The sequence below is a fragment of the Canis aureus genome, chromosome 31, assembly GCF_053574225.1.
Source record: "Canis aureus isolate CA01 chromosome 31, VMU_Caureus_v.1.0, whole genome shotgun sequence".
Classification (NCBI taxonomy): domain Eukaryota; kingdom Metazoa; phylum Chordata; class Mammalia; order Carnivora; family Canidae; genus Canis; species Canis aureus.
Window position 1 is genome coordinate 19550414 of NC_135641.1, and position 13993 is coordinate 19564406.

The following is a 13993-nucleotide window of genomic DNA, read 5'->3' on the forward strand; positions in this document are numbered from 1 at the left end:
AGCCTTTATGCAACTAACCTTCGAATTATTCAGAAAATTTATATATATATATATATATATATATATATATATATATATATATATAATTTAAAAAATATGTGGGTGCACTCACAGTAGAGAATGTGGCTCTTGATCTCAGGGTTGTGAGTTGGAGCTCCATGTTGGGTGTGGAGATTACTTAAATAAATAAAAAAATATAAAAATGTGTGAATATGTGTATACACACAGACACATGTAGAGCAAGAATGAACAAACTAAAAGTGTCAAATGATAAAAGAAAAGGGGTTAATAGGCAAATTTGGGTAAAAGTATATGGAAGTTTCTTATGTTATTTTTATTTTTTCAACTTTTTGTAAGTTAGAATTTACTACCACATAAACAATTTAGAGGGTCGCCAGGGTGGCTCAGCGGTTAAATGTCTGCCTTTGGCTCAGGGTGTGATCCTGGAGTCCCTGGATCGAGTCCCACATCGGGCTCCCTGTATGGAGCCTGCTTCTCTCTCTATGTCTCTGCCTCTCTCTGTGTCTCTCATAAATATATAAAATCTTAAAAAAGAAAAAAAAAACTAAAAAAAAGATTTTACTTATTTATTCATGAGAGACATAGAGAGAAAGAGGCAGAGACACAGGCAGAGAGAGAAGCAGTCTCCATGCAGGGAGGCTGACATGGGACTCGATCCCAGGTCTCCAGGATCATGCCCTGGGCCAAGGGCAGGCTCCAAACCACTGAGCCACCCAGGGATCCCCATCTTTAAAAAAATTTTAGAAACTGTACATTAATATTTGTCTGGGTGCGAAGATGTACATTTAAATGGTGAGGGTTTTCTTAGTTGTTGATAAGAGTCTGTGACAAAAAAAGTGTCTCAGCCACAGTGTCTTGATTTATGAGGAAGAGTTTACTCTTCATTGGAAAGAAGTTTTTTCTCTAAGAGTTAGAAGCATGCATTTCTAACTGAAGGATTTCAATGTCTGGTCTCACAACCACTTTTACCTTAGTGACTCAGAGGTATGTAATTAGTCTGCGGTATCTGGTTGACCAGTACTCATGCTTCATTAGGCATTCATTGAGAGTCTACTATGTACAAAGAACAGATGAGATTGTTATTAATTCTTTTTTCCTTAAACAGTACACCGTGACTTTAGCCAGAATATGCTGAATGTTTCCAAACAGGTGTGAATCAGAACCGTAAGGGGTTCAGAAGAACTTTAAGCTGAGAGATGTCAAGTAGGCTTCCCAAAAGAAAAGTCTTGCAAGCTGGACTTTGCAGGATAAGTGAGCTCTGCGAAACTGGTTGTGTGTGTGTGTGTGTGTGTGTGTGTGTGTGTGTGTGTGTAGAGCTGGCAACATGTACAGATGGGTAAATCTGGGCTGCTTTTGGGGGATTTTCCATTTGAGTTGGGGTGCCTGACGTATGTTAAGGAGAACTTGGGGGTAAGGTTGGTAACAAAGAACATTGACTGCTGGGTGAAAAAATTTGTATTTCATTACCAGGAAATAAGGTGATACTGGATTTTTGAGCTGGTGAGTGACATTGAGTGATGCTCTGGGAACACTGACTCAGTGTTGCTGTAGAGCTGGAATTGGATGCAGGGAGGAAGGGGGAGGGGAAACAGGGCCTGACTCTGGTGCTTCCTTTTGAATTCTGAGGTAGGGAGAATGCAGAAGGTAGGGAGCCAGAGTCCCCAAGGAAGTTCTGAGAGGGACGGAGGCTCCCACCCAAGGTAGGATGGATAGAGATGAGGGCTGAGCAGACATCAAAAAACCCTCTTCAGCCTGGAGAGCAAAGCAGGCTGTCCCGTGGCTCCTGGGCAGAGAGCCAGGAGGAAGCTGCTCCTGGTGTGCCCTCCTCCCCCACCCCCAGCTCTGGGCCACCCCTTGTGAGCACACCTGGCAGAGGACAGGGACATTTGTGTGGCACTAAGTGAAGGCAGTGCTGGGGCTTGTAGCCCGCCCCAGGCACTGGATGACATCACAGCAGCCCTAGAGTAGGTCTCTGTTTGGAAGGTTCTCAAGGCTGCCAAAATCCAAGGGCTCATAGAACCAACCCTTTTGGTGTTCAGCTGTCACTGCCCCCTAATTATTCATGAACACTTCCGCATGGCACAGCTATGAGCTTGTTTCTTTGCCATGGAAATAAAAACACAGCTCCAACCATCCAGGAGAAAGACAACTGCTTACTCACCTGATGCATCCAGGGCTTCTATTTGGAGGAGTGTTTAGGGTTGTTGAATCTCCACTCCCACTGCTCAGTTTTCCAAGACCAGGTAGGGCTGGGTGGGAATTCCTCACATTTCCTCTGAGCCTTAGATGCTGTGTAAATCCCCATTTCTCTTACTGTGAAGGGAGGGCCCATCAGTACCGCCTGGGCCTTCCTGCCACTGACCTTTAAAACAGATTTCTTCTGAGTCAGAGTTTTAGAACTGAAGCAGACGTTAGAGGTCATCTACTTCAATTCTGTCCTTGTGCAATGAAGAAATGGAGGTCCCTAAATTTAGGTGACTTGTCCAAGGCCAAATGGACAAGGCAAAGTATAAGCAAAATTCAGATTTCCTACTTACTGTCCAGTGTTAACCAGTTTGGGGCCCCCAAAATGTTTCTTATAAACTCTTAGACCTCATTTTTTTTTTTTTTCTGGATCTTTATATACAAGGGAATTTCTGGGCAACAAACCCAAGGGGAGGTTCTCTCCAGTGGATTTGTAGAGGCAGGATATATAAGTGTGATGACATGGCCTGAATCTCCAAAAGCCTTCAAGGCAATGGAAGAACCTAGTATTTTAGAAGACCTGAAGCATGTGTCTTGTTTGTTTACAGGCTCTTTCTTGAGAAAGCCATAATGCATCCTGAAAGAGAAGAGAAAATCGTAAAGTTTTAAACAGATTAGATAGTTGAGATTAGCTTTTTTGTGATCTTGCAATGTTTTCATTTATTCCCAAATCATATAACACTGAGCATGTTGAGCAATCAGGTGAAAATCACATGCAAACAGAGTCTAAGTACTGATAAGAATCCTAAAAGTAAACAATGAATTCCTACTAATGGCTAAGTCACTAAGGTAAGATCCAGTCTAAATACACACCCTTGGTTAAATAGGGTTTCATTAGCTCAGGTTACAGTGGCTCAGGGAAATTTTTCCTTTATGCTTGTCAAATGAAATTAATTATATATCATCCATCAATCATTCCTGCCTCAGAAATTCTGTGGGAATATTAAGGATTCCACAGTGTCTCCCGACTCAGTCCCCACCCCCACTCCCCACCCCACCAGGAACACTCTGGGCATATTTTGGTGCCCATAGCTAAAAGTTCCTGGGATTTTTCTGGGAAGTCACAACTATGACTTCTACTGATAACCTGTAAAAGTTTCCTTTTTCAAAATTTGACACTTGGTGTGTTCTTCAAGTTACTGACAAATATTTGACTGAGAGTATATCTTAGACTGCATAGCAAATTAGATTCTTGCAAGTTTCTGATTATAATTTTGTTTTCATTGAATAAATAATGGAAATAACTAAAAAATATTTAAAGATAGAGAAAATAATTAAAAAAAAAACAAACCCATGTCTTCACTACTGCATTAAACCATTGTTAGAATTTTAATGTATTTTTTCATCTATTTTTCTTTCATTTTCTCTTTTTTCTAATTATTACAAAAGCAAAACACGTGTAGGATAGAAAAATTCAGCAAATAGTGATAAAAGAAGAGCATAAAAGTCAGCCACTAACTCATTTCTCCTGAAATAATCAAGCTTCCTAGTCTTTTTTACATTCATAAATTTTATTTTACTTGGTTCCAATCATACTGCAAATACACACCCTTCATTTATCTTGTGAAAAAGCATATCTAAAAATTTAAAATCTATTTTTATCAAAGAAATACATATGCATACTTAAAAATCAAGTAACATATAGTCATTTTATTAATGGCTTAATGTAGTGGATGTTTATTTAATAATTGTTATAAATTAGATAATTTGATTTTATGGTTTAAATATTTAAGGTCTTCGCCACCCTCATCTCCCTTTTTTCCCCTTGTAATACTTCATTCTTCACACACTTAGTAAGCATATTTCTGGTCCAAACACTAGGTTAGTCATTAAGGATAAAAATGTGTTATTTTATTTTATACATATATACATATATATACATATATATTTAAATTACTGAGTATCTAATATTTGCCAGACTGTTCCAGGCATTTGGAACATAGCAATCAACAATCACATAGATCAATCATATAGATCAAAATACAGCATCTTTAGGGAATAAGAGTAGCAAAAATTAGTATCCATCTTTGATCTTTTTGAGTAGCTACCCTGTTATGAATATATATTCCAGGTGATTAGGACATAACAGTGAATAATACATCATTCCTCCATTTAAAAAGATTTATCTATCTATCTATCTATCTATCTATCTATCATCTATCTATCATCTATCTATTTGAGAGAGAGAGAGAGTGAGAGAGAGAGAAGCAGACTTTTTGCTAAGCAGAAAGCCCAATGCAGGACTTGATCCCAAGACTCCAGGATTATCTTAACCATAGGCAAATGCTTAATTGATTGAGCCACCCAGGTGCCCCCATCTCCTCTTCTTAATGGGTGTATAGTCCAGTGTGTCTAAGAGGGCATTTGAAGACCCTGGGAAATCAGCATCCCCAAATGGATATAGTGATATTTTCCTTTGGATGAGTGTAAAATCAAATGAAATAAATCTGCATGGGCTTTGAAAGCTTTAAAGTGAGATACCTAATGGAAGCATGGTATTAGTGCAGTGTAGAGACCTGCAACATATGTGAAGAAGAATAATCATATCCTAGAGTGATCACTAAGGGCCAGGTGGTCAAACCATGTACTGGGGTCAAACCATGTAAATGTCCCCAAGAGACATTTTCTGCAGGTGGGCAAAGACATGACCACAATTAAAGAATTTCTCCTTCCCAGAAGTAAAGTCATTGAGGAAACAAGGCCTTATGATAAAAATGATATTTTAGGAGTACTCAACACTTTGCTGTATCATTCCACTAATTGTCACAATGGCTATATGTTTGCAAAAACTCCTTTTTCATTGTTTCCCACATTCAGTGGTTCTTGAACTTTGGTTAGTATCAGAATTTCCAAGGAACCCGATAAATATACCAGGGCCAGTCCTGGCGTCTGACAGTTTTTAGAGCTGAACAATACCTTGGAAAGCATCCCATTGATGCCTTCATTTTACAAGATGGGGGACAGAGGTTTAGCCGAGTTAAGTGGCTTGTCCAGCTAGGTCTGTGCAGCCAGCCAGTGTCTGAGCCTCCACCCACACAGGCCATTTGACTGGAGTGATCAATGCATTGCAACCTCTTTTCTGCTGTTGTGGGTCCTCTAGGAGTAGGAGTGTCCAAATGACTGTTGAGTGTTGGTGGCACACAGCCACCAGCTCTTGTGTTAGAAGCAAGTGTGATTTCCCAGAGAAAAGCTGCCCTTCAGAGTTTCTAGCATTGCCTTACCAAACCACAAAAGTACTTATTTTGTCTGATAACAATGTATTTTGTGTAGTGGCCACCAAGATAAGTTTTTAAAGCACTGTCAAATTTCCAGCTGAACACTAGTGAATTTCCAAATGAATCTTTCCAAACTACAATCTTATCATTTCCCATAGAGAAGCATTTCTCTAGCAAGGTCTTTTGCTTTTTCAATCTCCTGCCTCGAACCAAAGGCCTTCACCAGTCTTCCCTTGTTCATTCTGAGTCTAATATCCCCCCCCCCCAATCTGAATCTATGCACTGTAAATGATACAACTGCACTATGACCCTTGTTCATATGCCGCTTCTGTTTTTATTTAGCCTGGGGGATGAAAAGGGTAAGTAGTGATGTGCCTTCTTGTCCTATGACAATTCATGGTTACCCTCATAAAACTTTTAGCTTACCTGCTGTGGTGAGATGATGGAGAAGTAGGCATTTTCATCCAATTAGAGTGGTTTTAGTATCAATTCAAATGAAAATGGATTGTTGGGGCATTTTTTATAAAGAAATTATACTTTAGTATTATTAAGCACAACTGTACAAACATATATGCACAAGGATGTTAAAACAGTATTTTTGTAATAAGAATAAAAAGCAAATGCATAAATAATAAACAATTGAAGGAAATAAGTATGGATGTGGGATTTGATAAGAAAAATAGGGTTTGTATATACTAGAATACTATGTGGCATTAAAAGTGAATGAAAGCTACATTGCTGGGTGATAAAAAGATGCAAAACAGCATGTATGGCTTATTTATGTGTGGATTCATGTTATGTATCTGTCTCTTCTCTGGCAATCAAAAAATTAGTCAGAAATCAGAAGTGACACACACCACATTGCTCATTGGTTATCTTTGCGGGTGGGGTTATGGAGGATTTACTGTATAGGACTCTGTTTTTATTGGTTCATTGCATTAGAACTTTTGCAATCACGTGAACATACGTTTTTCTTAAGGCATGATTTCTTTTGTCAAAAAACAAAAAACAAAAACAAAAACAAAACCATTTCTCCCGTCCAGGTTTTACACTCAAGCTATGATCTGGAGATTTTGATCTTTCCTTAACCTTTGCAAATGACGATTACACTACTGGAGCCAGAATCTGGGGGAGGCCCAACAAGTGAACTGGCCTGAGGTGGTTAGGGTTAATTTGATGCAGAAAGCTAGATTGGTTTGAGGGGAATATTTCCAACCAGAGATTTCTGGTTTTAGGAAGAAGTTCATATGAATGGGAATGCAGATTTTCTGATAAGGAGGTGATAAAGACCTCCATTATCTTCAGTCTTTATTCACGAGACAGGACAGGAGCACAGCTGAGAGGAGCCTGTGGGCTGGGAACTGGATTATGGACACTTCAGCCCCTGCCTCTGAGTCCTTGCTAGAGTGCTAAGAGTGAACTTGGCACTTGTCTGTTCAGCTGGTTGAGCTTGACAGGCTCTCCTCACTTTGGGTCCAAATGTGTGTGTACTCTACCTCTCTCGCGGGACCAGAAACCCACCGAAGGCAGGACGAACCATGGTTAGGTGTATACAATTATTGCTGAGTCCATAAAACACTGCTTTTCCAGAAGAGTTGCCTAATAAATGCTTACCTGGTTGTGCGGCTTCCTGGCTCACACTTCTGTTTTTCCATTTCTCAGCAAGTTAAGGGACAGTAAGTATCCTGCGATCTGGTTCCAACCAACATCCCAGTTCTATCTTGCCTTGTCACCCTAAATGTAACCTGTGCTCCAGAAAAATGTCACTGTGAACTCATCCCTGAATAGTCAGGGTAGTCCCCTCAAACTAGAGCCTGTGCCATCATTGACTTGAAGATAGAACCCAAAGGGCGCCTGGGTAGCTGGGCTGGGTAAGTGGTTAAGTGTCTGCCTTCAGCTCTGGTCGTGATCCCCGGATCCTGGGATGAAGAGCCTGAGTTGGGCTCTCTGCTCAGCGAGGAAGTCTGCTTCTCCCTCTTCCTCTGCCACTCTCCTCCCCCCCTCAAATAAATGAATAAAATATTAAAAAAAAATTACAATCCAAATTTTGGGTTCACAGAAGCTCTGCAGTGATAACAAGGAAAATGATCTGGTTAATCACAAGGCCTCTGACGCAAGTTCCTGTCCCAGCTCCCCAAATAGGAGCTCCCACCCCCAGGAAATAGAAATAAAACTAATAACCTACTTGTAGGTTGTTAATGAGTAATTTGCTTAGCTTAGTTAAGGGGCATGGGCTAAATGCTGGATATTATTATTATTTATTTACGGCCTTTATGTTGTCTGTCTCCAGTCTGCCTCCCCCCAGGCATTGGAGTTTGCCTCCAAACTAGAAAGAAGGGAACTGTTGACTCAGGCAGGTGGGAGGGAAGAGGGAAGAACAACTTGCAACGAATGAAACTTGAGTTTCTTGAAAGTTAAGATGGAATTAAAGAATGAAGGACTTTGAACACTCTGCTAAAGATTTAAGCTTATAGATGAGACAGTGAATTTTGAGGAGTAATGATATATTTCAAACAAGGCACTTAAGGCAGGATAATTGGCCAATCTCCGCAACTCATCAGGTAGTTTTTCTTCCAATGCTTTCCAATACATGATGATGGTAATAATGACTGTTATTATGAATAATAATTATGATTTATTAGAGTATTTTGTGTCATCCATCATATTAAGTGCTTTACACTTGCATTTATTAATTCACTCACTTATTGATTCATTCAACAAGCACTTGCTGAGCACTTACCAGAAGCTAGGGACTGAAGGAGGCTTTTGGAGAGAGTGGTAAATAAGATTGCCTGGGTCCTTCCCCCGTGGAACATTCACTCTAGTGGGGATTCAGGGAGGAGACCAGGAAGCTCGCGTATTTTGTACCACATGTTGCGAAGGACAGAGCTTGGCACACGCGTCATTTCTGTTAGCTAGTGCTACAATCAGTGTCTGTTCTCAATTCACTTTCCCATCTGGCTTTCCCTTGACAGAATCACAAGTGCCATGTCCTTCAGCTCCACTGAACTTCTTTCTGGACTTTTCTGTCTTTATGCCCACATAGTTGCCTCTAGCGAAACATGCTACTGTGGTTTTTCTTTTGCCTTTTGAAGGTCCTGTGTATCCTTCACCTATTTCGAACACCACCTCTTCCAGGAGCCTTTTGCTCTCCAGTTGGGATCAGCTACTCCTTTCATGCTGCAGGGTTAGTGTTTGGACTTCACTCCTAGCATTCACTCCACCCCACTGGAATATTCAATGCGATGATTTATACATGTTGGTCATCTGTTTGCCTTCTGTACCAGCCTGTCTGCTTATTTCCCACCTCTGCTACTTGCATCGCTTGCCTGCATTAGTTCACCGAGTCTAGTGTAGGCAGGCTTGATCTACTACAGTCTCTTTCCCAAACCAGGAGTCCTGAATCTTCTTTTCTTCTCTTTTCATTCCAGCTGATCCCATCCATGCCTCTGAGTACACAACTGGGAATAGCAGCTGATGGAGCGATCAATCCAAGTGGCAAATCTGGAGATGTCACTACCTTGCTTGAAGCGTGTCAGTGGTTCTCATGGTAAAGAAAAAATCCAAATTCGATGGCATGGCAAGTCCTATGCCCTTTCATAAACTTCTGTGCTTAAATCTCCAGCTTGGAGATTCTGTCTCACTTCTGTCTCCAACTGTACCTGCCTTCTCAGCCTCCATCCAGCAGTGGAAACTCTCTCTCTCCTAACTCCTGCCAATCTTCCAGGTCTTAACTTAATGTACCCTCTCCAGAAAGCCATCCTTGATTTCTCCTAGGCCTCCTATGTGCCTCTACCGACCTGATGCCTACTCTCTTGGCTGAGGTGTTGTCATTTCTTATTATAATCACATGTTTAATGGTCTGTCTTCACTGCTAGACTATAAACTCTATGAGGAAAGCACCCCTGCTCTTGTTGTTCCGTGTGATACCCTTGTGTCTAATTGGTACTTGATGCACAGTTGGACCTGAATGAATATTTATTTATTGAATGAAATCTTTGCATTTTCCAAACTCCTCCCCCAACTTTTAGATTTTTTTTTTTTTTTTTTTTTAATATACACATGTGTGGCACCTGGGTGGCTCAGTCAGCTAAACATCTGCCTTCGGGTCATGTCATGATCTCAGGGTCCTGGGATTGCCCCACATCATCATTATCAGGGCTCCCTGTGCAGTGGGGACTCTGCTTCTCCCTCTCCCTCTGCCCCTTCCCCCCACTCCCACTTGTGCTCTCTCTCGAATAAATGAATAAAAATTTTAAAAAATATACACATGCAACATGAAGATAGGTTTATTATAAAGGAAGTTTAAACAAGACAGAATATTTGAATTCAAATATAGGCTCCCTTTCATCCTACCCCTAACTTTCTGTCTCTAGTTTTACTCTCATCACTGGGATGTTAATAGTTTGGCATGTGTCTTTCCACTTTTTTAAAAAATATTTTATTTATTTATTCATGAGAGACAGAGAGAGAGTGAGAGAGAGGCAGAGACACAGGCAGAGGGAGAAGCAGGCTCCATGCAGGGATCACGCCCTGGGCTGCAGGCGGCACTAAACCGATGAGCCACCTGGGCTACCCTGTCTTTCCACTTCTGTATACCACACACACACACACACACACACACACACACACATACGTGATGCAGTCCCCACTCCCAAACCCACACAGAGAGTTTAAGTAAGCAGAAATGCAATATGACAGGTGGCTTTCTACTCCTTATGTCTTTGAAACACATTTCAAGAGATTTTTCTGCTCCTGTGTACTCCTATTACCTTGTTCTTTTAATAGTTATTTGTATTTCATAGTAAGGTTGTATCATGGTTGGTTTATTAATTCCCCATGGATAGACTTTGTACGTTCTTCTTGTGTTCACAAATGCCAGTATAGTTGTAGGACAGGTTTCTAGAAGTGGAATTGCTGGCTTATAGAATGTATGTGTCTTAAAACTTTTTCTCAGCTATTTCTTCACATAGTTCTTAGAGGATTACAAGTTCTCAAAATGTGTAATCTGTCAACCTGGCCCTTGGCAAAACCGTGAGAAGGGGAAAATGTATCTTCACATCACTTTCCACCTCCTTAGAAATACACTCTCTGTCCTATTTTTTCTCTATGCCTTCAGGCCCCCCAGAGGCACCCTCACCCACCCCACGTGACTGATAAACCCAGCAATTTCTAGTAGTGGGAGAACATTCCTTCCCTATGTGTCCACAACCTTCCACATGCTATTTCCTGTTTCGGTTAATGGGACCATTATCTTGCCAACGAAATAGACCTCATGACCTAGAAACCGAGATTTCCCTAGACTCCTCCCTTTCCTTACCTACCTTCAGGCAAGTACCAAATCCTTTTATACTCTCTCCAGATTCTTCTGGAATCTAGCCTCGCTGCTATCACCATCATCTCAAGCCAGGGTTCCATCCCCAACCATGGTCCTGAGGAATGGATTGTGGCCAAAATAATTTTTCTAAAATTCTTATCTGTTTTTATCTGTCTTTTGCTTACAACCGTTCAGAAGTTTCTTCAGGAAAAACCTAAGCTCCTTAACACTCCAAGGACCTGTCTCTGGCTCTAACCTATTGTTTAGCTCCACCCCCAGGAAATGTCTCTCATACTCCATCTCCAGCACCCTTGGCACCTCTGCTGATATGTGCCTGTGCTGCTGTTTCCTCAAGGGCACCACCACCCCTCTGCATATATTTTCTGCTCCTACTGACTAGAATGTGCTTCCCTCTGACCCACTTTTGCCTGCCTCACTCCTACCCATCCTCCTGATCTCAGCCCAGTTGGCACCTCCTCCTTGGCCCCTGCAGGTTGGCTTCAGTGCCTGTGCCAGGGTTCCTCCTCCATGCTGAACATTTTCTCATTCATGCTGGCCACTCACATCCCTGGTCTCTCTCTTGGTGGGATCGCCTATTCACCTGCTGATTCCCCCGACAATGTAAGCCCTCTGGGAAGGGAATCATCACCTACGTTGTTGAACATGCTATGCCCGGCACAGTTCTTGTCAAAATAGAAGTTTGTGGATGTGAGTGAAGATGCAAATGAGTGAGTGAATGAGATGTTTTCTGACAGCCAGTTTATTTATTTATTTATTTATTTATTTATTTATTTATGATTTTATTTATTAATTCATAGAGACAGAGAGAGAGAGAGAGAGAGGCAGAGACACAGGCAGAGGGAAAAGCAAGTTCCATGCAGGGAGCCCGACATGGGACTCGATCCCGGGTCTCCAGGACCACGCCCTGGGCCAAAGGCGGGCGCCAAACCGCTGCACCACTGGGGCTGCTCCAGCCTGTATATTTAAACTCAGTACCTGATAATAATGTTAACAATTTCCGCTTTGAAAATTTGTTTTGTGCCAGGCCTAGAAATCTGTGTGCTTTAGGTCCTTTCCTTACCATCACTCTGTGATATAGGTATTGTTTGATGGGAATGCAGAGATGCAGACAAGTCAGGCAACCTGCCTCAGTCACAGAGCCAGTGAGACGCAAAAAGCTAGGACTACAAGCTTGTCTGGTCCCAGAGCCTGGGCCCCAAACTAACTCTGTTGCCTCTGGACTCGGCTCCTGCCATTTCCAGTTGATACTGACTTGATTGGAGGGTTGGCTGACTTCAGTGGCTGAGCATCCTGTCTGCTGGGAATTTCTGTGTCCTGCACACCACACAAAGGAAGGACTACTTGTCCCCTTCTCTTTCAGAGTAGGCCTGGTCAGGATGGGGTCATGCAAGTACTTTTGCTTATTGGCCCAGAATACATATACAGAACATCTAGTTTTTAAAATATTCTTTAAGCTTTTATTTTGAGATCATTTCAACTTACAAAAAAGACTCGTAAAAAGTGGTATGAAGTATCCCTGTGGGGGCGCCTGGCTGGCTCAGGTGGTAGAACATGTAACTCTTGATCTCTGGGCTATAAGTTTGAACCCCATGTTGGGTGTAGAGATAACTTAAAAACAAAGTCTTTTTTGGGGGAGGGTACAGTATACTTTATTGATGGTATATGACAAGGTAGGGCTCCCCAAGCACCTCCCTTTCCTCGGGGTCTGGGATGTAAATTGGAGGTCAGGAGATTCTCAGTGTGTTGGGGGATTAAGTTGGGGCAGGGACTCCCCAACAGCTGAGGGCCTCTCTCTTCCTTTTGTTCTTGCTGGGGCTGGTGGTCCAGGAGGCTCTTACTCCTTGGAGGCCATGTGGACCATGAGGTCCACCAGCCGGTTGCTGTAGCTGAATTCATTTTCATACCAGGAAATGAGCTTGACAAAGTGGTCATTGAGGGCAATGCCAGCCCTGGTGTCGAAGGTGGAAGAGTGGGTGTCACTGTTGAAGTCGCAGGAGACAACCTGGTCCTCAGTGTAGCCCAGGATTCCCTTGAGGGGGTCCTCCGATGCCTGCTTCACCACCTTCTTGATGCCGTCATATTTGGCAGCTTTCTCCAGGCGGCAGGTCAGATTCACAACTGACACGTTGGGGGTGGGGACACGGAAGGCCATGCCAGTGAGCTTCCCATTCAGGTCAGGGATGACCTTGCCCACAGCCTTAGCGGCGCCAATGGAAGCAGGGATGATGCTCTGGGCAGCCCCTCGGCCGCATGCCACAGCTTCCCAGAGGGGCCATCCACTGTCTTCTGGGTGGCAGTGGTGGCATGGACGATGGTCATGAGGCCCTCCATGATGCCGAAGTGGTCATGGGTGACTTTGGCTAGAGGAGCCAAGCAGTTGGTGGTGCAGGAGGCATTGCTGACAATCTTGAGGGAGTTGTCATACTTCTCGTGGTTCACGCCCATCACAAACATGGGGGCATCAGCAGAAGGAGCAGAGATGATGACCCTCTTGGCCCTGCCCTTCAAGTGAGCCCCAGCCTTCTCCATGATGGTGAAGACTCCAATGGACTCCACAACATATTCAGCACCAGCATCACCCCATTTGATGTTGGCGGGATCTCACTCCTGGAAGATGGAGATGGACTTCCTGTTGATGACAAGTTTCCTGTTCTCAGCCTTGACTGTGCCGTGGAATTGGCTGAGGGTAGAATCATACTGGAATATGTACACCACGTCGTCAAGGTCAATGAAGGGGTCATTGATGGTGACAATATCCACTTTGCCAGAGTTAAAAGCAGCCTTGGTGACCAGGTGCCCAATACGGCCAAATCTGTTCACTCCGACCTTCACCATCGTGTCTTGGGGACACAGCTGGCACTGCACCAGAAGATGCAGCTGTCTGTCCAGCAAGGAGGAGCACAGAGCCTAAAAACAAAGTCTTAAAAAAAAAAAAAAGAAGAATCCCAGTATATCCTTTACCCAGATTCACTAATTGCTAATATTTTGTCAAATCTGTTTTATTTCTTTCTCTTTAAAAAATGTATTTTTTCCAAACCATTCAAGAACAAACTCCAGGCCATTATGCCTCTTTATGCCTGAAAAATTTAAACATGTATCTCCTATGAAAAAAAGACATTTTCTCACATAACCATGGTAATTGTAAACTCAGAACATTTAACATAAATTAAATTCT

The 13993-nt window shown here is 42.4% G+C and overlaps 1 pseudogene; it reads right to left on the reverse strand.

Annotated features, from left to right (window-relative positions):
- Window positions 1–12459: 12459 nt before the first annotated feature.
- Window positions 12460–13708, reverse strand: LOC144302208 (glyceraldehyde-3-phosphate dehydrogenase pseudogene; annotated as a pseudogene).
- Window positions 13709–13993: the final 285 nt, after the last annotated feature.